The sequence below is a fragment of the Carcharodon carcharias genome, chromosome 1, assembly GCF_017639515.1.
Source record: "Carcharodon carcharias isolate sCarCar2 chromosome 1, sCarCar2.pri, whole genome shotgun sequence".
In the NCBI taxonomy this organism is placed as follows: Eukaryota; Metazoa; Chordata; class Chondrichthyes; order Lamniformes; family Lamnidae; genus Carcharodon; species Carcharodon carcharias.
Window position 1 is genome coordinate 161834709 of NC_054467.1, and position 24342 is coordinate 161859050.

General features: G+C 45.9%; 1 protein-coding gene across 1 annotated transcript in view; it reads left to right on the top strand.

The window, feature by feature from the left end:
- zdhhc2 (zinc finger DHHC-type palmitoyltransferase 2) overlaps nt 1-24342 on the top strand; it is a 170360-nt gene that overhangs the window by 133300 nt on the left and 12718 nt on the right. The window lies entirely within an intron of this gene.

Consider the following 24342-nt stretch of genomic DNA (forward strand, 5'->3'; position numbering starts at 1 on the left):
AGATATGGCCTCCTGCTCCAGAAGTGGAATATGAGGAACAGATCAAATTGTGACTGTGGCCATCCAAGTCAGACCATCACCTACATACTGAACTCCTACCCTGAGAGTTCCATTCTTGATGGCATCTCAACTATTCACACTGTGTTAGATGAAGCGGTTGAATAGATTGTTAACCTTGACATTGAACTATAACTGCTTCCTTACCCATACGAAATATGTCTATGGTAAAGTACCACTCAGCATCGCAACATCTATCAGTATATGGTGGTCACGTAGAAATTGAAAAGCTGATTGTTGCAGTGACCATCTCTTCCACTACATGCCATGATATGCCTGCGCAGCATTGCTATATTTGTCCATTTCCCAAAGTTCAGTGGGTCACAGCTAGCTGCAATGTTTACAAAGCAAAGCCACAGAAGATGAGTGTGGCAAGGCTTTTATTGTATGCTGCATCTTGACAGTGATGGGATGCAGTGAAATAATTGAGGCTGTATGAAGTCTTAGAGTGAGTGAGCTGTTTACATGGAACAGATTGATAGCCTATAATTTGGTACCTGATATAGTTGGTTAGTCTTACCTTGCCATCTTCTCCTGCATCTGTTTCCAAATAAAGCAACTACTGTAGACAGTGTTCAGTCTGGCTACTTCCAGAAGCAGGGTGCACCACTGTGCTCTGGGGACGGTATTCAGGAATATCAGTGAGAATAGGCATTTTTGCACCCAGGTCAAGTTGCCTTCCATTAAACAGGGTGGAAGAGGCGGCACTGCTATCCCAATTGTTCAGATTCCATTTTTTGCCATTTTGTTGCGTGGCCTGTGCTTCCAACCTCACCTATCAGTTATTCTCCTCCCACCCACAGTCTTTGCAAAGGCTTAAAACTGTCCATGCAGTGTTTAAGCCTTGATAAAAAGATCCAATATGTATTATGTGGCCTCTTATCCTTAACAGTTATGTGCCCCTGGTTCCACAACTCTCCCCTCCTAACATGGATCAAGTGGTACAGGGAGTGTATGCAGAGTTTCAAATGAATCAACCTACAAAATCCAACAACATAGATGCAACACATCGGTTGCTGTTTTTCTTCTGATCAGGAAATTGTCCAGTTTGGCCCTTTGTGTAAACTTAGAGCCTAAATTATTTTTTTCAGCTTTTGGAAGTGTTTGTCAGCACATTTGAAGTTGTTGTTCAGTTTTTATCAGTCTTCTAGGTTGACGAATATTCTAAAAATATTATCATTATTCTAAAAAAAAGCCCTGTTTTCCTTCCCCTCCTCATTAAAGTTTTTAGCTGTTTCTTAAATAGCCCCAAGATTTTTGCATATTTAACTCTGGCAAACTATAGTGAATGGCTAGTTACTTAAAACTTAAAATTAAAGATCAATCTAAGTAAAACTAATTTTCAGTTGATAATTATTTTACTCCTTTTGCATTTAGCATCTGTCAAGAAAAGCTTGTTTTCTAGTTGTCCAATTGAAACAATCAAATTATTCTATACAATTTAGTATGAATCAAGTGAAGTAGCAAGGCTAATAGTTAATACAATCTTATATCAATATACCTCCATTCTTAAGGAACATGTAAGCTATTTATTTGTGATTCCTGTAGAATGTATAAAAGGGCTATGGAGCCTTGAGTAATTCTATAACATATTATTTTAAGTAAGTATAGGATGGTTTAACTGTATTGGCTGCTATGTGAAGGGGAAAATAAATTACTTTACATGGCTGTCGAACTTTTGTGATTTTTTTTTGATCGAAATAAGCTATCCAATAGGAGCTTATCCTGCACATTTCAGGGTTGCTGCAAACCTTTCATTTAACAAGGCTTGATTCTTTGCTACAACAAAACCAGAAAATACTGGAAAAGCTCAACAGGTCTAGCAGCATCTGTGGAGAGAGAAACAGAGTCAACATTTCGAGTCTATATGACCCTTCTTCAGACTCTTTAGGTAGAATTTTATGTCTACCGGGCAGGTGGGCCCGACCCAATCTCCGGCGGGCAGAGAGCCGATCCCGGCCGGAGAAGGGGGCTCCTTCGCCATTTTAAGTGGGCGGGCCAATTAAGGCCTGCCCAGCGTTACGTCCGGCGGGAAGTGCTATGTGCTTTCTTGCGGGCGGGGGGTATTCCCCAAATGCGAGAGTGCGCTCTTTTGCACATGCGCATGAAAGAGCGCACATCTCCTTGAGGCTAAGTGCTGCCTCAGGGAGATTGCTGACAACTGTATAAACACAAAAAAAATCCTTAATATGCCCCCCTCATGTGACAATGTCACACGAGATGGGACATGTTAATAAATTTCACTAAAACTTTATTAAACTTTTTTAAACCCTACATCCCGCCGGTGGATGAGGTTTCATGTTTTTTCAAAAGCCCGCCAGGGCTCCTGACCTGCCCACCAACCTTAAGGTTGGACAGGCAGGTCCTTTAATTGTTTCAATGATCCTGTCAATGGCCTCAATTGGCCATTGACAGGTCAGCGGGTGGACAGCTGATTTCACTGCACCTCTGCCTTCCTGAAGATTTAAACGGGGTGGGATGGTGTTGGGGGTTCCCCCCAACGTCATCCCGCATCATTTTGCGCATTGGCAAGCAGGCCCGCCCCCTGCTCACCAACGGCAAAATTCAGCCCTTCTTTGCTATCTGTCATAGACCTGGTATTCCCATTCCCTACCTTATCCCCATAACCTTTCACATTTTTTCAAATAGCCATCCAGTTCCTTTCTGAACATCCCAATTGAACCTGCCTCCATCACCCTTCCAGGAAGTTTGTTCCAGACTCCAGCCACCCTCTGGGTGAAAACATTTTTCCTCCCATCAATTCCTCCTTTTGCCAATTATTTTGAATCTATGCCCTTTAGCTCTTGATGTTCTGTTGAGTGGGAACAGTTTCTCACTATTTGTCCTCAGCCCAACCATCTTCAGTTGTTTCATCAATGACCTTCCTTCCATCAGGGATGTTCGCTGACGACTGCACAATGTTCAGCAGCATTTGCGACAACTTTGATACTGAAGCAGTCCATGTCCAAATGCAGCAAGACCTGGACAATACCCAGGCTTGGGCTGACTAACGGCAAGTAATGTTCATGCCACACAAGTGTCAGGCAATGACCATCTCCAACAAGAGAGAATCCAACCATTGCCCCTTGATGTTCAAGGGCATTACCATCACTGAATCCTCATCCTGGGGGTTACCATTAACCAGAAACTGAACTGGACTAGCCATATAAATACTGTGGCTACAAGAGCAGGCCAGAGGCTGGGAATCTTGCAACGAGTAACTCACCTCCTGACTCCTCAAAGACTGTCCACCATCCACAAGGCACAAGTCAGGACTGTGATGAAATATTCCCCACTTGCCTGGATGAGTGCCACTTCCACAACCCTGAAGAAGCTGGACACCATCCAGGACAAAGCAGTTGCTTGATTGCCACCACATCCACAAACATTCACTCCCTCCACCACCAGTGCACAGTAGCAGCAGTGTGTACCATCTACAAGATGCACTGCAGGAATTCACCAAAGTTCCTTAGACAGCACCTTCCACATCCACGACCCATACCATCTAGAAGGACAAGGGCAGCAGATAAATGGGAACACCACCACCTGGAAATTCCCCTCCAAGTCACTCAAGTCCTGGCTTGGAAATGAATCGCCATCCCTTCACTGTCACTGGGTCAAAATCCTGGAACTCTCTTCCTAACAGCACTGTGGATTTACCTACATCACATGGACTGCAGTGGTTCAAGAAGGCAGCTCACCACTACCTTCTCAAGGGCAACTAGGGATGGGCAATAAATGCTGGCCCAGCCAGTGAAGCCCACATTCTGTGAATAAATAAAAAATAAACCCTATCTTACCCCCCAGGATCTTGAATGCCTCTATCAAGTCTCCCCTCAGCTTTCTGTACTCCAAGGAAAACCGTCCCAACCTCTCCAATCTATCATCACAGCTACAGTTCTTTATCCCTGGAATTATTCTTGTGAACCTCCTCTGTACTCTCTCCAATGCCTTCACATCCTCCCTCAAGTAAGGCACCCAGAACTGGACACATTACTCCAAATAAGGCCTAACTAGTGTCTGATAACAATTCCTTCCCTAAACAACTTCATCTGCCCCACACCCCATCTCTGTGACCAGCCCTATTAAGTCTCTTCTAGTAAAGGAGCTCCATAACTGGAAGTTGTTATTGTTGTTGCAGGTACTCTAAATCTTTTTGGATTATTTTTGTAGACTTAGGTCTATAAATCCTTCAACAAATACACTCTTTTTTTTAATGGATACGTCAGGAAGAGAGAGGACTAAAATACCAAGGGTAATGCTTGTATTTCCTCCCAAAATGCTTAGTTCTGCAACAAAGAATGTATTTTTTCCCAGAAACCTGGCTTGACACATAGCTCATTCATTTAGCATAGGATTGCTGTTGAGATTAGGCAGTACCGGCAATTTGCCTACAGATGCTCATTTTTAAATTGAATTTTCAACAGTTTTTTTTGTCATTAGTTTATTGCAAATTTAAATTTAAGTTGATCTCACTCATTTTTTTAAGTGCTACAGTGGATTAATGGGGGTGTGGGGGTGTGGGACGGTGACATACTGGGAATGTCACTGGATTAGCAATCCAGAGGCCGAGGCTAATGCTCTGTGCACAAGGATTCAAACCCCATCACGGGCTGGTGGAATTTAAACAAATTTAATAACTCTGGAATTTAAAGCTCATCTTTGTAATGGTGACCATGAAACCATTGTTGATGGTCGTAAAAACCAATCTGGTTCACTAATGTCCTTTACGGGAGGAAATCTGCTGTCCTTACCTGGTGTGGTCTACATGTGACGTTGCCTGACCTACATGTTACTCCAGACACACAGCAATGTGATTGACTCTTAAATGCCCTCTGAGGAACATTTGAGGACTCTGGGTCTATACTCGATGGAGTTTAGAAGGATGAGGGGGGTTCTGATTGAAACTTACAGAATACTGAAAGGCCTAGATAGAGTGGACATGGGGAAGATGTTTCCATTAGTAGGAGAGACTAGGACCCGAGGGCATAGCCTCAGATTAAAGGGAAGACCTTTTAGAACAGAGATGAGGAGAAACTTCTTTAGCCAGAGAGTGGTGAATCTATGGAATTCATTGCCGCAGAAGGCTGTGGAGGCCAGGTCATTGAGTGTATTTAAGACTGAGATAGATAGGTTCTTGATTGGTAAGGGGATCAAAGGTTACGGGGAGAAGGTGGGAAAATGGGGTTGAGAAACTTATCAGCCATGATTGAATGGTGGAGCAGACTCGATGGGTCGAATGGCCTAATTTCTGCTCCTATGTCTTATGGTCTTATGGAAATGGCTCAACAAGCCACTTAGTTGTATATTGTGCCCCACCAGAGGTGGTGGCACAGTTACGTACAGTCAGAAGGAGTTGCCCTCCGAGTCCTCAACATTGAAGTTCCATGAAGTCTCATGGCATCAAGTTAAGTATGGGCAAGGAAACCTCCTGCTGATTTGCACCTACTGACCTCCCTCAGCTGATGAATCAGTACTCCATGTTGAACACCATTCTGGGTGGGGAATTTCAATGTCCATCACCAAGAGTGGCTTGATAGCACCACTACTGACCTCCTAAAGGACTTAGCTGCTAGACTGGGTTTGCGGCAGGTGGTGAGGGAACTAACAAGAGGGAAAAGCCAACTTGACCTCGTCCTTACCAATATACTATTAGCAGTGGAACTCGTAATCCAGAGACCCAGGGTAATGCCCTGGGGACCCGGGTTTGAATCCCATCAGGGCAGACGGTGGAATTTGAATTTTTTTAAAAATCAGGGATTAAGAGTGTGATGATGACCATGAAACTATTGCCGATTTTCGTAAAAACCTGTCTGGTTCATTAATATCCTTTAAGAAAGGATATCTGCCCCCTTTACCTGGTTTGGCCTACATGTGACCTGTAGCAATGTGGTTGACTCTTAAATGCCCTCTGAAAAAGGGCAATTAGAACAATAAATGCCGGCCTAGCCAGCGATTCATATATCCCATGAACGAGTGGGATAGGCATGACCATCCCACAATCCTTGTGGAGGCCAAGTCCCAACTTCACATTGAGGATGCCTTCTATCCCGTGCTAAATGGGATAGATTTTGAACAGATCTAATAACTCAAAACTGGGCATCCATGACGTGCTGTGGACCATCTGCAGCAGTAGAATTGTATACAACCACAATCTGTAACTCATGGCCTGGCATTGCCATCAAGGGGGATCAACCCTGGTTCAATGAAAAGCACAGAAGATATCCCAGGAGCAGCACCAGGCATACTTAAAAATGAGGTGCCAACCTGGTGAAGTTAGAATACATAACTACATGGATGCCAAGCAGCAATCAATGGACAGAGCTAAGCTATCCCACAATCAATGGATCAAATCTAAGCTTTGCAGTCATGCCACATCCAGTCATGAATGGTGATGGACAATTAAACAACTCACTGGGGAGGAGGCTGCACAATACAAAAGCATTTGCAACCATCTTCAGCCAGAAGTGCCGTGGATGATCCATCTCAGCCTCTTCCTGATGACCCCAGCAACACAGATGCCAGTCTTCAGCCAATTCAATTCACTTCATGTAATATCAAAAAACAGCTGAAGGCATCAGATACTGCAAAGACTATGGGCCCCAGCAAGATTTTAGCAATAGCGTTGAAGACTGGTGCTGCAGAACTAGCTGTGCCCCTAGCCAAGCTGTTCCAGTCCAGCTACAACACTAGCATCTATGTGGCTATGTGGAAAATTGTCCAGGTTATGTCCTGTCCAGAAAAAACAGGATAAATCCAACACATACAATTACTGCCCTGTGAATCCACACTCAATTATCAGCAAAATGATGGAAGGTGTCGACAACAGTGCTACCAAGTGGCACTTACTCAGAAAGAGCCTACTCACTGACTCTCAGGGTGGAATTTTCTGGACCCACTGGCGTCAGGCGTGTTCGGTGGCATGAGCAGACAATATGGCAAGAAGGCCAAAAATCAGTTTCACAGCCTTGTGAAACCAGTTTGCAGCCATCCACTCTACCTGTCAATGTTTTCCACCGTTGGACATCGGGAACTTCATTGTAATACATCTGCACATCATTATAAGCCCAGCTTGCTGGAATCATCCCCTCATCGGATCATCTGAGCATGTCAGCAGGATAACACGTTGGTGCAGAACACATCTTGACAGGTGTGATATGCAGAAATTGGGACTTACGCCAGGGCCTTGATTACATTGCGGACATCTGAGGAGCAGAAGATACTGGAGCCCGACAGCAATGGAACTCTGAAGGAATGTGCATGGCATGCTGGGAGGCTTCTCATGGACATGGCTGCGCCAAGAAGCAGCTCACGATAGATGGAAAGTCACCATTAAGGGTCTGCTCACAACGAATGATTGTCGAGGGGGCAGAGAGGAAGGTCCAGCTGTTTTTAGGAGATGAAGGTCTGGGTTTGACTGGAAGAGGAAGGCATTGGGAGTGAGGTTGGGAGGGGGAGGTAACGGGGGAGAAAATGGCAACTGGGGAGGTAGGGGAAGGGAGGAGGAAGGTCTAAGGGAAGGAGTTTGGAGACGGGAAGAAGTCTTGTCAGGGGCAAGGAAGGAGGCTGTGGGGAGGAAAGAGCGCAGGGGAAGGACTAAGGGCGGGGGCTGGTGGAGTCCAGGTGGTGGGGGAGTTTGGGGGAGGATGGGGAAGGAATTCCAAGGGGGGAAGGAATTTGTGGGGGAATGTCCAGGTGAACGTGCAAGGGAAGGATCTGTTGAATCAATGACTGCCTCCTGGGGAGCAAACTGAGGGTGGGCGTGGTAGGAGAAAATAGTGAGAAAGACCGAGGGCAGGGTGAGGTGGTACAGTGTGAGGGTGAGGGTTCGATGGTATCGGTAGAAGGGACTGCGAGGGTGATTGGTGGGGGCTCGGAGGCAAACACGGACCATGGGAGTGGGAAGGAGGGGGTCGGGGAGGTTAACGTGGATGGGGTTGGATTTTCGGGGAGGAAGGGAACGTACATGTTCACCTGGACATCCTGGAAAGAAAAGGGTTTTGGCTGGTAGGTGACAGTGGGGAGGTGGATGGTGATGCCAGGGGGGTCAACAGTGATGGGGGAAAGGAAATGGGTGACTGGAGGAGGGGAAAGGACGGGGGAGTGAAAGAAAAACTGTAGTGCTACCATGCTTGTGAAATGAAAACTAAAACAAGAGCCCTGTTGGACGGGCACAGGTGCAGCATGGGAGTGTGATCAGTGGGTGGGCGGAGATGCAGCTCAGCTCAGATGGTCAACTGAAAGTGAACCCCAGCAGGCAGCATTGAAAATGCTCAGGACAGTGAGATGAGTGTGACCCAGGAAGGATCCAAGTGAATCGGAGAGTGCTTACATGAGGCTCCGCAAGGCCTTGCCACACACACACACACACACACACACACACACACTTCTCCTTCCAGAATCACTCGTGGCTCAGTTACGTGCATCTGAACTGCTAGTCAGGGGGATGCGGTGGGAGGACTCGTGAAGCCTGTCAATGAAGCTGAAAGACACCATTACACATTCAGTGAAAGTGAATATATTTTCAGATTATAAAGTCAGAAAATGTGTTCACCCGTGCAAACAACTGTGATCAGAATTTCTTAACTTTTGAATGCCTTAGACTTCTAGGTGCTGCTCTGACATCCGCAGCAGGGGTGGAGACAGCCGGTGCAATGTTTGGCCCTGTTACCTCTGATGACTTCAGCATGGATTCTCTGGAGAGCCGAGGCCTTGGGGGCCCCGGCTTGCTTTGGCTGTGCTCCTGTGTGCCAGCTGCTCCCTCTGCGGTAACAGAGGACAGATTTGAGTGGGTCACAGGCAAAGGGGACTCGGAGGGAGAGGACAGCTCCTGAGATTCCTGTGTGGATGACCCAGGGGTGTCCAGCTGCCGGTCCTCCCTCCGGGTGCCTGAGGGCCTCGGCCTGACTCCTTGAGAGGCAGGAGCACCTGAGGGGATGTCGAGGTGCCCCGTTTCCCTCTTGAATTGCCACTGCAGGAACTCAGCCATGGCTACCGCGATGGAGTGCAGGTCTGCACGCATCTCCGCATTCTGCTGGACTAGGGTCTCCGTGGCATCCACCATCCTTCTCATGGAGACCTCCATATGCACACATTTGTGCACCACTTTATCAGAGAGCAGGCAGACACACTCCTCAAACACATGTGCCACTCTATTGAGGGCTTCCAACAGCTCTGCGTGATGTTCCCCTGCCTTCTGCTAACTCTCCACAATGAGTTGGAAGGCCAAATCCAGAGGCCCGTGATCTGACTCAAACCTCACAGACCCCTCTTCCCCAGCTGTCCTCCAAGTGCCGGGAAGATCAGCTGAACCTTCCTCCTCCTTCTGCGGACAAGTGTTCGTGCAGTAACCACCAGATTGTGAACCCGAGCCTGCTCTGGATTTAGGTCCCACTGAGTTGTGTGTCTCTGCGCTGGTGGAGGGTGTGGGTAAGCGCTCCGATGGGTCTTCCATGCTGCTTATTTCCAGCTCTTTGATGGAAGAGGTGTCTTCTTGGCTGGAGGTGAAGGCCTGCATGGAGCTGAGGGACTAGCTGGCTGAGGGAGCCAGTTGCTTTGCAGAACTCCTTGTGAACTAAAGTAGAGATAATTAGTACATGTCAGCACAGTCAAAAGCAGGGGATACAGTACTTACATTTGTGTTGAGAGAGGGATGATGTGGTGCAGGATCCTCACATGGGTGTTCACCACCGACCTCACTGTCATCGCAGGTACGGTCCACATTCTCACTAGTCAGTGCAATGGCACACTCCTCAAAGTAAGTGGGTGGCCTAATGTGGGCCACTCCACCTCAGTTCTGAGACCTCTCCATGTTGTTGTGAGCCAGCTTCTCCTACGTGAAAACAGATGGAGAGAGTGTGAGCAGGACACATGGCACTGCGTGGAATGTTTGTGTGGTGAGCGGAGCCGTGGACAGGATGAGGACACAAGCTCCAGAGGATATGAGTCTGAGGAAATTGCAAGAGTGTCATGAAGCTATTAATTTTTCTAGTATTGTTGGGTTTTTTTTTAAATAGACGTTTAGTCTGTGGGTGTGTATTAATTGGATTAAAGCCAACTAGTCTGTGTGCTTTAATGTATACTAGTTTTGAGATATAAGCGAGGTAGAGTGCATTTGCATTTTGTTGAATAGAACATTCAAGAAGGGGAGTGAAATTTGGCACCTAGCTAGCAGAGACCTAGCAATATTTATATTACTAATAAAATTGGTACTGTGAAAGGGGTTTTATTGTGAGAAGAGGCGGAGTTCAAAGGGGCTGGTGATACAATGAGAATTTACATTCAAAGAGATGTATTAGGTATAACAGACAGCAGTTTTGTGTGTGCATAACAGAGGCATGTAACACCAAAGCAGCTGTAAGCCTACAAGTGTCTGCACAGGAATGAATGTGAATGGAACCTCATTTTGAATTTGCAAGGTGAAAATGCTTTGCCTGGTGTCTGCTTAAAATCTATGGGCTACTGTTGCCTTAGTGGAGATTAGTTTGGAATTTGTTAAAAGTTATGATAATAGTAATTTGTAGCCATACATATATCTTTAACTTGTGTAAATTAATAAATGTCTCATGTAATTTAATATAAAAACCTCTTGAGAACTGGTGGTTTTATGCTTGAATTCAGGCATCTCAAGCATATCAAATGAAAATATACCTTGAGTGCCCTGCCATCCATTCTTAATTAGCACATTCGTTTAGATAATATCACCACCTTCAACACTTCTTTGTACCATTGTCTGTGACCTCTTTTGATTATCTGCTCCTATCACTGCTTGCTTGTCCCTACAACCACACCACCACCCCCCCCACACACCTTAAACCAGCTTATATTTCACCCCTCTTCTAACATTCAATCAGTTCTGTTGAAGGGTCATAAGGACTCGAAACGTCAACTCTTTTCTTCTCCGCCGATGCTGCCAGACCTGCTGAGTTTTTCCAGGTAAATCTGTTTTTGAAATGAAAATATAGGTTATGATAGTTGTTTAAAGTTTCCCTCTAGGACTTTTAAATAACTCAGCTTTATCAGCTGCTATGTCATAATAGAGTGACTTTGTCCCCTCAGGTGTGAGATCCCTGTGGATGTGTGATGGGTTTGTGAGCATATGAGTTGAGAGTGATGAAAAGAGTGACTTACGCTGGTGGAACGGAGGAGACTATTCATGCTGTAGCAGCACTGGGTGGCTGTCTTCTTTTACAGGGCATTGGCGCTGACTACTGTTGCCACTGCCTCCCATGCTGGATTAGTGATGTTGCTGCCCCTCCTGCAACCAGAGCGGGGGTAGAGGACATCACAGCAGGCCTCCACTGCGTCCAAAAGGCGCTCGAAGGGCGCAATATTAAACCAGAGAAGCTGCAGACTTCTTGCCATTCAGGGCCATGTCTTCTTTGCAGTAGTCCTGGGCTGGAAGCTCTGAGATGTGTGCGCATTGCTGCACTTTAAATATGGTGCCCAGCATGTGGAAGCGGCGAGGTGATGGCATAGCAGGCAAATGACAGCCCATTCGCTATGTTTCCTGGGAATGCATGATTGATATGGGGGGATTGGGATGATAGCGGCAGGTAAAACATCTTTTTAATGACCTGCTACCATACTTAGTGCTAATCTGGGATGATTCTGCCCTCGGTTCCGGTTCCGCCAGGCCCACTCAATTCCTTACCTCATTACAGCGTTGGTCCAAACATGGACAAAAGAGCTGAGGTGAGAGTGACTGCCCTTGAGTATTTGACCAAGGGGCCCTAACAAAACTGAAGGCTATGGGAATCAGGATGTGGGGGGAAATCCCCCACTGTTTGGAATCATACCTAGCACGAAGAAGATGGTTGTAGTTGTGGATGGCTGGAGGTCAATCATCCCAGTCCCAAGACATCACTGCAGAAGTTCCTCAAAGTAGTGTTCTAGGCTCAGCCATCTTCAGCTGCTTTATCAATGACCTTCCCTCCATCATGTGGTCAGAAGTGGGGATGTTCACTGATGATTGCACAATGTTCGGCACTATTAACAACACCTTAGGTACTGAAGCAGCCCAAGTCATATGCAGCAAGACATGGATGTGCCAGGCAATGACCAAGGGAGACTCCAAGCATCTCCCCTTGACGTTTAATGGCGTTACCAATACTGGTTCCTCCACTATCAACATCCCAGGGGATATCATTGATCAGAAACTGAATTGGACCAGCCATATAAATACTGTGGCTGGAAGAGCTGGCCAGAGGCTTAGAATTCTATGGAGAGTAACTCACCTCCTGACTCCCAGAGGCTGTCTACCATCAACAGGGCACAAGTCAAGAGTGTGATGGAATAGTCCCCACTTGCCTGTTCCAACAACATTCAAGAAGCTTGAAAACAAAAACAGAAATACCTGGAAAAACTCAGCAGGTCTGGCAGACCTGCTGAGTTTTTCCAGGTATATCTGTTCTTGTGTTGGATTTCCAGCATCCCCAATTTTTCGTTTTTATTCAAGAAGCTTGGCACTGTCCAGGACAAAGCAGCCCACTTGATTGGCACCACATCCACCCCCTTCAACATTCACTCCCTCCATCACTGACGCAGTGGCAGCAGTGTGTACCATCTACAAGATGCACTGCAGCAAATCACCATGGCTCCTTTGGCAGCACCTTCCAAACCCACGACATCTACCACCTAGGAGGACAAGGGCAGCAGATGCATGGAAACACCACCACTTGCAAGTTTTCCCTCCAAGCCACGCACCAGCTGACTTGAAAATATATTGCTGTTCCTTCACTGTCACTGGGTCAAAATCAGGGAACTTCCTTCCTAACAGCACTGTGGGTGTACCTGCAATACATGGACTACCGAAAGAAGTTGGCTCATAAAAAGCAGGACAAATCCAGCTTGGCCAATTACCGCCCTATCAGTCTACTCTTGATCACCAATAAAGTTTTGGAAGGGGTCATCAACAGTGCTATCAAGCGGCACTTGCTTAGCAATAATCTGCTCACTGACACCCAGCATGGGTTCTGCCAGGGCCACTCAGCTCCTGACCTCATTCCAACCTTGGTTCAAACATGGACGAAAGAACTGAACTCCCAAGGTGAGATGAGAATTACTGCCCTTGACATCAAGGCAGCACTTGACAGAGTGTGGCATCAAGGAGCCCAAGCAAAACACAAATCAATGGGTATCAAGGGGAAACTCTCCTCTGGTTGGAGTCATATCTTGCACAAAGGAAGATGGTTATGGTTGTTGGAGGTCAGTCATCTCAGCTCCAGGACATTGCTGCAGGAGTTCCTCAGGGTAGTGTCCTAGGCCCAACCATGTTCAGCTGCTTCATCTATTACATTCCTTCCATCATAAGGTCAGGAGTGGGGATATTCGCTGATGATTGCACAATGTTCAGCACCATTCGCGACTCCTCAGATACTCATGTCCAAATGCAGCGAGACCCGGGCAATATCCAGACTTGGGCTGACAAGCGGCAAGTAACATTCACGCCACACAAGTGTCAGGCAAATGATCATCTCCAACAAGAGAGAATCTAACCATCATCCCTTGATGTTCAATGGCATTACCATCACAGAATACCCCACTATCAACACCCTGGAGGTTACCATTGACCATAAACTCAACTGGACTAGCCATATAAATACTATGGCTGCAAGAGCAGGTCTGAGGCTAGGAATCGTGCAACTAATAACTCACGTCCTGACTCCCTAAAGCCTGTCCACCATCTACAAGGCACAAGTTGGGAGTGTGATGAAATACTCCTCATTTGCCTGGATGAGTGCGGCTCCAATAACACTCAAGAAGCTTGACACCATCCAGAACAAAGCAGCCCACTTGATTGGTACCACATCCACAAACATTCACTCCCTTCACCACTGACACACAGTGGCAGCAGTGTGTACCATCTACAAGATGCACTGCAGGAATTCACCAAGACTCCTTAGACAGCACCTTCCAAACCCACGACCACTACCATCTAGAAGGACAAAGGCAGAGTAATACCACCACCTGGAAGTTCCCCTCCATGTCACTCACTGTCCTGACTTGGTTCATTGCTGCTGGATCAAAATCCTGGAACTCCCTAACAGCACTGTGGGTGTAGCTACACCACATGGACTGCAGCAGTTCAAAAAGGCAGCTCACCACCACCTTCTCAAGGGCAACTAGGGATGGGCAATAAATGGTGACGTAGCCAGTGACACCCACATCCTGTGAAAGAATTAAGAAAAATTAGCACATAATATTGTCAGCTCAGGGGACTGGGTTCCAATCAGCCCAAATAGATATAGAAGTTCATTTTCTGACACAACGGTTATAACTGCCATCAGTTTGACAGTCTTTGGCTCTTGTCTGATGAAGCAGTTTAAAAATTTCAGTCATGTATGGCTTAGATAGATGGTGTGATAGGAAATACTCTATTCATTTTGGTGTGTAGGAATTTTTTCTGTGTTGTGGTTTGAAGCAGAGGATGAGGTAGATTAGAAGTAGCTTTATCCACCCCTCATCTGTATGTGGAAATACTTTCTCTTGCCGCTATGTTCAACAGAATAGTAAATGTTGATTTGATCCGTTCATGCCGCTATATTGCTTCAATAGATGACCGCACTATAAACAGTATCCATTTGAGACACATCCACACCATAAACTCACTTAAGAAGAAGCCGATTGACAACGCAATTAATGATAAACAGGTAACAAATCTCTCTGACTATGTACTCTCAGAAAGCAAGGAGTTTGTTCTTGCAAATGGTTTCAGTTTTGTTGTACTTTCATCCAAAATCAAACGGGAAGAGGTATTAGCTGAGTTTGAACTCCTGTATTCCCAACTATCCCGCCACAAACCAGCATCCACTGAAGACACTGAAACCTTGAAAGCACGCCTAGCTGATCTAATGCAGCATATTGTGGGATTCCAAATGACCTGTCCGACTTTCACATGTAACATGAATGTCTTACATCATTGTGAGGCCTTAAACCAACCCAGACATACACATCAGTAAACCTGACAAAGGAACAGGAATAGTTATTCTTAACAAGCGTGACTATATCAACAAAATGCACATCATTCTTAATGATGGGTCCAAATTTGTATCCATCGGACCCACCGCTCAACATGACCAGACAGCCTTGCTCGAGAGTAAGCAAAAAAAAGCTTGCTGGATTTGTGTAAGAGCGATTAGCTACTGTGTGATATATATGACAGGGTTTGTCCTCACAGTTTGCTACATCCGTGTATGTATGGGCTGCCCAGGACACGTAAAAGTGATGTCCCCTACGCCCCATCTTATCTATGACCTGGTCAGCACAACATGAATTGGCCAAATGGTTGGGAGAATTGTTACAACCAGTTTTGACCAAGTTTTCCACATACAGGGTGAAGGATTCCTTCACATTTACGAAGGCCATACAGGACTTGCATATCAATAGCAATGCTGTGTCTATGTACTCATTTAACATTGCTAGCCTAATCACCAATTTTCCACTTAAGTAAGCCATAGATATTTTCCCTGCAGCACTATACCATGGCGATCTAGACCTGCCACTACTGCGTGAGTCAGTATTCAATGTACTTATGAACTCGGCAACTCGAGTTCAGTTTTAATGACACCATGTGTTGCCATAGGATCCCCTCTAGGCCCAGCTCTCACAAACATCTTTGTTGGGTTGTATGAGAAATGTGCCTTCAATGGAATGACACCCAAAACTCCAACAGTTATATTTCCAGTATATAGATGATACATTTGCTGTATTTAAATCTGCAGGTGCATGTAACAATTTCCTTACATGTCTTAATGGGCTCCAAATTTACCTTTGAAATGGAGCAGTAAAATGAACTCCCTTCCTCAATCTGCCAGGGGGTTCTTTTTTTTATATTCATTCATTGGGTGTGGGCATCACTGGCTAGGCTGGCTAGAAGATAATTGCCTAATTATTCCTAATTGCCCTTGTTCAAGCACATTGCTGTGGGCCCGGAGTCATACGTAGACCAGGTAAGGACAGGATTCCCTAAAGGACATTAATGAACCAGATGGGTTTTTTACAGCAACCAGCAATGGTTTCGTTGTTATCATTAGACTTTTAATTCCAGATTTTTTATTGAATTCAAATTCCACCACCTGCCATGGTGGGATTCAAACCCAGGTCCCCCTGGGTATCTGGAATACTAGTCCAGCGACAATACCACTACACCTTATACCTTGATCTACCACAAGCCTACCTTCACTGGTCAGTATACACATTGGGATTCTTACAGTTCCACACGCTGTAAAATTGGTCTTATCAGCAACCTTGTAAATAGGGCCCGAGCCATTTTCTCACCATACAAGCTTGATGCTGAAATAGGGGGCATCAAAGGCATCCTGTGGAATAATGGCTACCCTGATCAGATCATTTTGCACTGCGTATCACAAACTCATGAACGGGCCTAAGGCCATCATTTTCAGCGCTGAAAAGTGCCCAGTCTACCTCAGATTACCCTGGAAGGGCAAGTTTTCTCAAAAATTTGAGCAACAGGTGAAATAGCTGTTTCACACTGCTACTATACAGTAGCAACACCAGTGGTATTAGTCATAACAGGGTGCTGCCGTCAAGCTAAAAAGACGTTCTGCCTATCACGTAAATGAGTAGTGTGGTATATGAGTTTCAGTGCCAGTGTGAAGTTAGGTATGTAGGCTGTACATCCCAAAGATGGGCAGATCGTATCAAACAGCATGTCCCAGACGCTGTTTGTAATGGGCAGGGTACTGACGGTACCCAATGCTTGCAAAACTCAAAGCACAGTGGCCAACATTAGATGTGATTCCGCGATTGGAAAACATTTGCTAAATAATCCTCAGTGTGCTAAGAATTACACTGATAACCAAATTAAAATTGTCCTTTGGGCTCAAAGTGTACTGGAAGCTACATATATTTGCAGACAGAAAGAACATGTGCATACTTTTTTTATATTCATCCATGGGATGTGGGCATCGCTGGCTAGGCCAGCATTTATTGCCCATCCCTAATTGCCCTTGTTCAGCGGGCACTTTTTTTTTAAAGTGTCAAGCACATTGCTGTGGGTCTGGAGTCATATATAGGCCAGACCAGGTAAGGACAGCAGATTTCCTTCCCTAAAGGATATTAGTGAACCAGAAGGGTTTTTACAACAATCGGCAATGGTTTCATGGTCGTCATCAGACTTTTTAATTCTTGAATTAATTTATTTATTGAATATTTATTGAATTCAAAATTCAAATCCAGGTCACCAGAGCATTACCCTGGGTCTCTGGAATACTAGTCCAGTGACAATACCATTATGCCATCACCTCCCCACCTGTTTCACCTGAACAACATAAGTGACAACCATTTGCTGACTCATTCCTTAGGGCAATGCCTTGACCAGTCGGGGTCAGGCCGCCTGGTTTAAATTTCAAACAATCCTTGGCAGTCCACTGTCAGTCACCATCACTGGTGCATTCTCCATGGCAACACCACCATGGCCAACCAATAGCACTCTCTTCACATACAGTATAAATTGTTGTTTTCCCCTTATATTCTTGTGAGTGTTCTGATGAGTGCAAGATGAAAAGCTTAGATCTGTCTCTTTTTTTCAGCAATACTCAAATGTTATTTTTGAATTCATTTCCAATGTCACCACACAGACTGGCCAGAGCAATTCCTGAAGTTACATAATTCTGACATTGGATGCTAGAAGTAGAATTGAGTTCTGTCGCTTCCCAAATCTACATCCATCTATCTTTCCCAAAATCTTGGTTTTAATCTCTCCATTTAGGCCTCAATGCCATTACCTCTTTCCCTTTTCATTTTCTGACCTACTTGTTGTTTCTTGACAATATGACCTGCAGATATGAGGCCGAATTTTCGCTCCCAAGTCAGGTATGCAGAATTGAGAAAATCCCCCACTTCGCAAACCTGACTCGGGCGAAACTTCACCGAATGGCTGGATTTTCACTCCAGGTGGGGGGAGGCAGAGGCTAACTGGTGTCGGGCCCGCTGACCCTGGAAGTAGTGAAGGTGCAGAGGCATGCCTAGCAAGGTTACGTGACTCAGTCAGGCATTAAAAGGTGAGCCAGTAAGGAGTTCCTGCCGTGAGGCATGAAGTGGGTGGAGGTACTGTTGTTGCTCGGAGGAGACATCAAGCAAGAGTCAGGTGAGCACTAACAGTAATAGTTGTGTAACTGGCTGCTGACACTGGAACAGATGGCCCAGCAAGAGCTTTCCACAGGAAAAACAGTTATTGCTGCTGCCCTATTAACTTTGTAGTGAAGGAGCACACTCTACAAAGTTAAGGCAGGAAAAGCTTCATAAGAAACAGCCATGGAGATGGCAGCATCTTGGCACCTTCAGCGGCTAATAACATTCCGTATTGACTCTAAGGGAACAGGCCATTGTGCATTTGTTCAGATCCATCTTGCACCCCACCCAACATTAAGCATTGATGAGATAACATGGTTCATCTACATAAGCAGACATATGTGTGAGAGACCATTCAAAGCTGGAAGCCTTACGTGCCTTTTCTTTTTCCATTTTTCATGCCAGAATATCTCCCTGGCAGCACTCTATGTTAGTTCAACATCATTCTGTATGTTGTATATGCAGGACAAAAGTACCGTAACGCAAGAGAGATGGCCTGGATTGGGGTTGGCCCCAGAGGCTATGGTCGATTAGGTATGTGGAGGAGACAACAATGGAGGTAGTCAGGTTGCCTGCCTGATTGGTTGTCAGGAGTGGAGAATTGTCTGTAGCAGGTGCTAAAGGCAGTGGTACAGGCACTTTGAAACATGGTGGCAATGGTGGATGTTTTCCTGTTAGTTCACTTAAGTAGAGGGGGATATGGGTATGAGAAAGAGTGCGAAGGTTGGGTTGCATGCATGATAAGGGCACCACAATTTTGGTTGGAGGCAACGGAGTATTTTAGAGCATTATCTCACAATGTGAAGGACAGCATCACATTCCCTCCTTTTGTGTTTCACAGGTCCCAGCACCGCTTGCTCACTCCTCCCAGGTCACCTAATTTCTTGGGCATCAGGAGGAGGCAGAGATGTCCGAGGAAGCAGTGTCACATCTAAATGGCCCAAACTCCGACAACTCAGATACTTGCACATTGGAGGGATGTGGCAAGCATGTAGAGACAGTGGCACAGGGTGAATGGCACCACACCTGAGTGCAGGAGGAGGTGTCTGAGTCAGACACTGGCCCCCTCGGAGGAGGGAGACTCGCGATGATGCTCCAGTGGGCAGGAATGTGGTGCCTCAGGAATCATCCTTTGGGGCACAATATTTGGACCAGCAGCACTAATTTGTAGACATCTGATGGAGTTCCCTGAGGCAATGTGAGCTCATGCACTGCAAGTAGAGGAGTCCATGTCAGTTTTGAGCCTTGTCTTGGGGGCTCTACCACATGAGCTCCATTATGAGAGAATAGCCACTCTTATGGAGAGACACATGCAGCATCACTCAGATTGGATGCAAGAGCAGCGTAACTACTTGCAAAGGGTATAAAGCTTACTCAGTAGCCTGCAGCAGCCCACTCAGAGTGTGAGTGCTAACATCCATGGAATACATGAGAATACAAGTGTTGCATTAACAGGACATTTGTACTGATGGCACGGAGGTTCCTGAAGTGTACAACTGCTGTGCCCCGCAGCCAGCCTCACCTAACCCGCCTGAAGGCCAAGGCTGTGGAGATTAGTGAGAAGGATGCAGGTACTGAAAGCATCTCAGCACCCTCATCATCTTCTAACTCCCCAGCCCCTCCGCAGAGCCCTCGTCTGCTCCACTTGTCTCAGTGACAATGGCTGTCCCTGCAGAAATGCAGAGGCCGCAGTCTGAAGTTGGTCCCCAAAGGTTCCCTGCATTCCAAGGCTAGCCACTACGCTCCTCAATGCCAAATAGAACGCAAGGTGAGCAGTTACCTCCACCTACTCTGAGGCAACACTTGGGGCACATCATAGGAGCATTCGCAAGCACCGGGCACCATGTCGCCTCGATTACTAATGGATTCCCCATAGTAACGCTTCACATCACTTTGTATGCATCACAATTAAGCACTTTGTAAATACACTTCACTATATCCAAAAATGTTTTGTTTTGCTTATGTACACTCTTAATGAGCATATTTACAGGATGAAGTTGGTTCTTACCGGTGGCACTGAAGGCTGCATGCTGAAGTCCATCTCTAATTGACACCATCTGGAACAGAGGTGTGTCCATGCATATCCAGCAGTGGAAGGCTGTTTCCTTATCCAGACCTTAAGATAAGGTAGTAGTACAGCAGTGATCGCAGATTGAGAGGCTCCTTTCTGCATTCCTTGTCCATCAATCATTGTCTTTAAGGGAGGATCAATGATCAGACTCAAAGATCAAATCCAGTTTATCTGCACTTCAAGCTTGAGTGCTGTGTGCAGATTTTCCACATGTCAAGATGCCATGTATGCTCCATGGAAGCATGCTTGTGTGGTCTCTCCACTACATTTGAAGCCTTTTGTCTTCTAGGTAGTGGAGGCTGAGGAGTCACAGGGAGGCGAGGTATCTGGCAGGAGGAGTTGTTCTAACACAGGCACGGCCCTACCCTGCACAATGTGCACTAGCTGTTGTACTGTTAGCACATACAATGGTGTAAAGTCCTCCTTCCTACTAGCAATCTTGGCATTGTGGGCATGGTTTGAGTAGGCACAGTGTGGTGTTTTGACTGGCTGATTGACAGCCACTAACATATATGCGCAGGATCCAGGTTGTGAAGGACTTCTCAAGGTGTATTTGTGCAGTATGTTGAGGCTAACGCTGTGCCATATTGTGTAGCGTGCAGCACCCTACTACTATTCTGGATACCCATGCAGGGAATCCTGTAGAGCTCCACCAGAACCGTCTGGACAGCTAAAGCACATTTTCAGGAAGCCAATAGTCTGCTCTATTGTGTTGTGGATCATCACATGATTGTTGTCATGGTGCCATTCGGGCTCCTTTTGCGGCCGCCTAAAGAAGGTCCTCAGCCACCTCCTTAAGCTACCCCTTGTCCTCCAGAAGCCAACCACAGACTTGTGTCAGTGTCTGAAGAAGCTGAGGCAGTTGTGAATTCCTTAGGATAAATGATTTGTGGCAACTTCCAGGGTACCATGCACAGACATGTAGGAAAACCTTAGTGTGGTCACACACCACCTGCACATTCAGGGAGTGGAGGGACTTCCTCTTACAAATGTGTCAGGTTGATGAGTTGGTGCCCTTATGATGAAGTGTGTGCAGTCAATAGCCCCCTGCACCTGAGGGAATTCTGTGAACCCAGTGGCTCTCTGCATCTGTGATGCCACATCTATCAGCAAGTGAATGTGCTCCCCTACCCGCAAGCAAGGAGGACATCAGTGACTGCCTTGATGTAGCTGAGTGCGGCTGACTGAGAGATTTCTGAAGAGATCTCCTGCTGAGCCCTGGAAAGAGCTGGCTCCATAAAAGCTCAGAGCACCTGTAACCTTGAGAGCCACTGTCAGGGCATGTGGATCGGCAGACTATGGTAGAACCATAGAAAGGTTACAGTGCAGAAAGAGGCCATTCAGTCCATTGTGCCTGTGCAAGCCAAAAAAAAAGAAAAAAGAAATTAGCTGCTCATTTTTAAAACTAGTTTCCAGCACCTGGTCCACAGCCTTGCAGGTTACAGCACTTCAGGTGTAGATCCAGGTACCTTTTAAATGAGTTGAGCCTTTCAGCCTCAACCACCAATTTAAGAAGTGAATTACAGATCCCACCACCCTCCGGGTGGAAAATGGTTTTACTCATGTCTCCTCTAATCCTTCTACCAATCGCCTTAAATATATGTCCCCTGGTAATTGACCCCTCAGCTAGGGGAAACAGGTTTTTCCTGTCTGCCCTATCTAGGCCCCTCATAATTGTGTACACTTCAATTAGGTCACCCTCAGCCTCCTCTGTTTTAAGGAAAACAATCCCAGCCTATCCAAACACTCCTCATCACTGTAATTTTCCAGTCCTAGCAACATTCTTGTAAATCTCCTCTGTACTGTCTCCAGAGCACTAGGTCCTACCTGTAACAAAAACAAAAATATCTGGAAAAACTCAGCAGGTCTGACAGCGTCTGCGGAGATAAATACAGTTAACGTTTCGAGTCCGTATGACTCTTCAACAGAACTAAGGAAAAATAGAAAAGAGGTGAAATATAAGCTGGTTTAAGGGGGGGTGTGAGACAGGTAGAGCTGGATAGTGGGCCAGTGATAGGTGGAGATTGCCCACAGATGACATAGACAAAAGGACAAAGAGGTGTTGATGGTGGTGATATTAGCTAAGAAATGTGCTCATGGTGACATTAAGGGTAGAAAGCAGGATGAGCAAGGGACAGGTAGCCCTAGTGAGGGTGGGGTGGGGTGGGGTGAAGGGATTGAAATAGACTAAAAGGCAGAGATAAAACAATGGATGGAAGTACATTTAAAAATAATGGAAATAGGTGGGAAAAGAAAAAAAATATACAAAATAATTGGAAAAAGGGGGATTGGAAAGGGGGTGGGGTTGGAGGAGAGAGTTAATGTGGTAACCAGAACTGTACACAAAATTCCAGTTGTGACGTTGTTGTATTATGGCACATGTGTTGATGACCAATGCCTGGGTTAACCTTGAGCTCTCTGCTTTGATTCTCAGTCATATCCAGATATGACCTCTGCAGTCGGGAGGCCCTTATCTCAGGGTAAAACCTGACTGTCCTCCTCCTCCTCCAGTATGGTATGACCTAACTCCCACCTATCTTGGAGTGACCCTTGACTGCTCCCTAACTTACCACTACCATCTCCGAAAGACTGCGTAAAAGACCAAGCCATGAGTGAACATCATCCGCAAGCTTGCCAGCACAAGCTGGGTGCAAAAACCACATTCGTTTGTACTTCTGCTGTAGCTCTGGTCTTCTTGACAGCTGAGTACTGTACACCCTTATAGGCCTTAAGTCATCACGCCAAATTCTTTGACACACAACATCATTCAGTAATGAGGATAATTTCTGGAACTCTGAGATCAACTCCAGTTCAGTGTCTACTAGGCTACTAGTCCTCTAAAATATCTCCCCTCGCTCTATTTGACAGGGCCCAGCAACATGCAGAAAACTAATTAGTATCATCAGCAACTTGGACCTCCCCATTCATAGAGACCTTCGAGATCCCCAACTCACCACATGGGTCTACAAAACCCCCTCTGGACATGATTCGAACATCGCCAATTCCATGGGGAGCATTTTCTCCCCATCGGGGTGGGGGGGCGTTGGGCAGGAGTGGGCACGGGCGGGCGCACAGCCGATCACCGCCCGCAGTCAGCTGTGCGCCACCATTTTACGTGGGCAAGTCAATTAAGGGCCACCCAGCGTGATGCGCACCCGAAGCGCTGAGCGCTCCCTGTGTGGGCGGGGGGGAATAGGCTGAGTCATGGCCTGCACTCAAAAGAGTTCAGAACTCTTCCTGAGGCAAAGAGCTGGGACGCACGCCCGACGTCACCGCGCATCATTTTATGCTTCGGCGAGCGTGCCCTGCCCTCGCCTGCTGAGCCGAAGATTCTGGCCTATAACACTGATAACTGCTTGGGCAGAAAACACCCTCCCAAATAAGTGCATTGTATCTGACTCAACATCTCAACAACCAGACAGAGCATGTACCCGGAGCATGTGGACAATTCTCAATAGAATTCGAATGAACATGGCCAATGTAACCACCTGATGTAATAGTGGCACCTCAAAACCTCGCCTGGCTGTGACTGCGAAGTCCCTGAACAAATCATGGAACACATAATAACATCTTGCCCCAGACTCAAGTTTGAGGGTGACATCATAGAGTTACACTTGGTCTCCAGCAGACACTGGACTGGCTAGGCAGCTTGACATTAAAACTGATAACAGCTTCTGCTCCTAAAGCCATACGAAAGAAGGTGATGATCTATACGATTACTTTATATTATCTTTTTAAAATATTTCAGTAAATGTGGCACACCAAAATGATAAAAATAAATTGGAATTCAGTTCATTAAATACTTGAAAAATATCAAATATGTTGCCTTGGGATTTCAGAATTCACTGGAGAAAATATTTAACTCTTTATTGCCATTACCATACTAATGGAAAATTTGATTCCAAGTTAAATAGATAGTGTTAATTGTGTTAGATAATTAGTGAAAAATGCTTCATTTGTTAATCCTAGCCAGAGTTAGCAGATTGCTTCTCACTGATCTAGGTGGACAACACAGTGATGGTGAGATTTCTCTGTGTAACACCAATTGTAACTCTAATGTTGCTGGCAGCTCACAGGATAAATGACCCACTTAAAATATTTGTATGAGGTGTGCCTGAGAA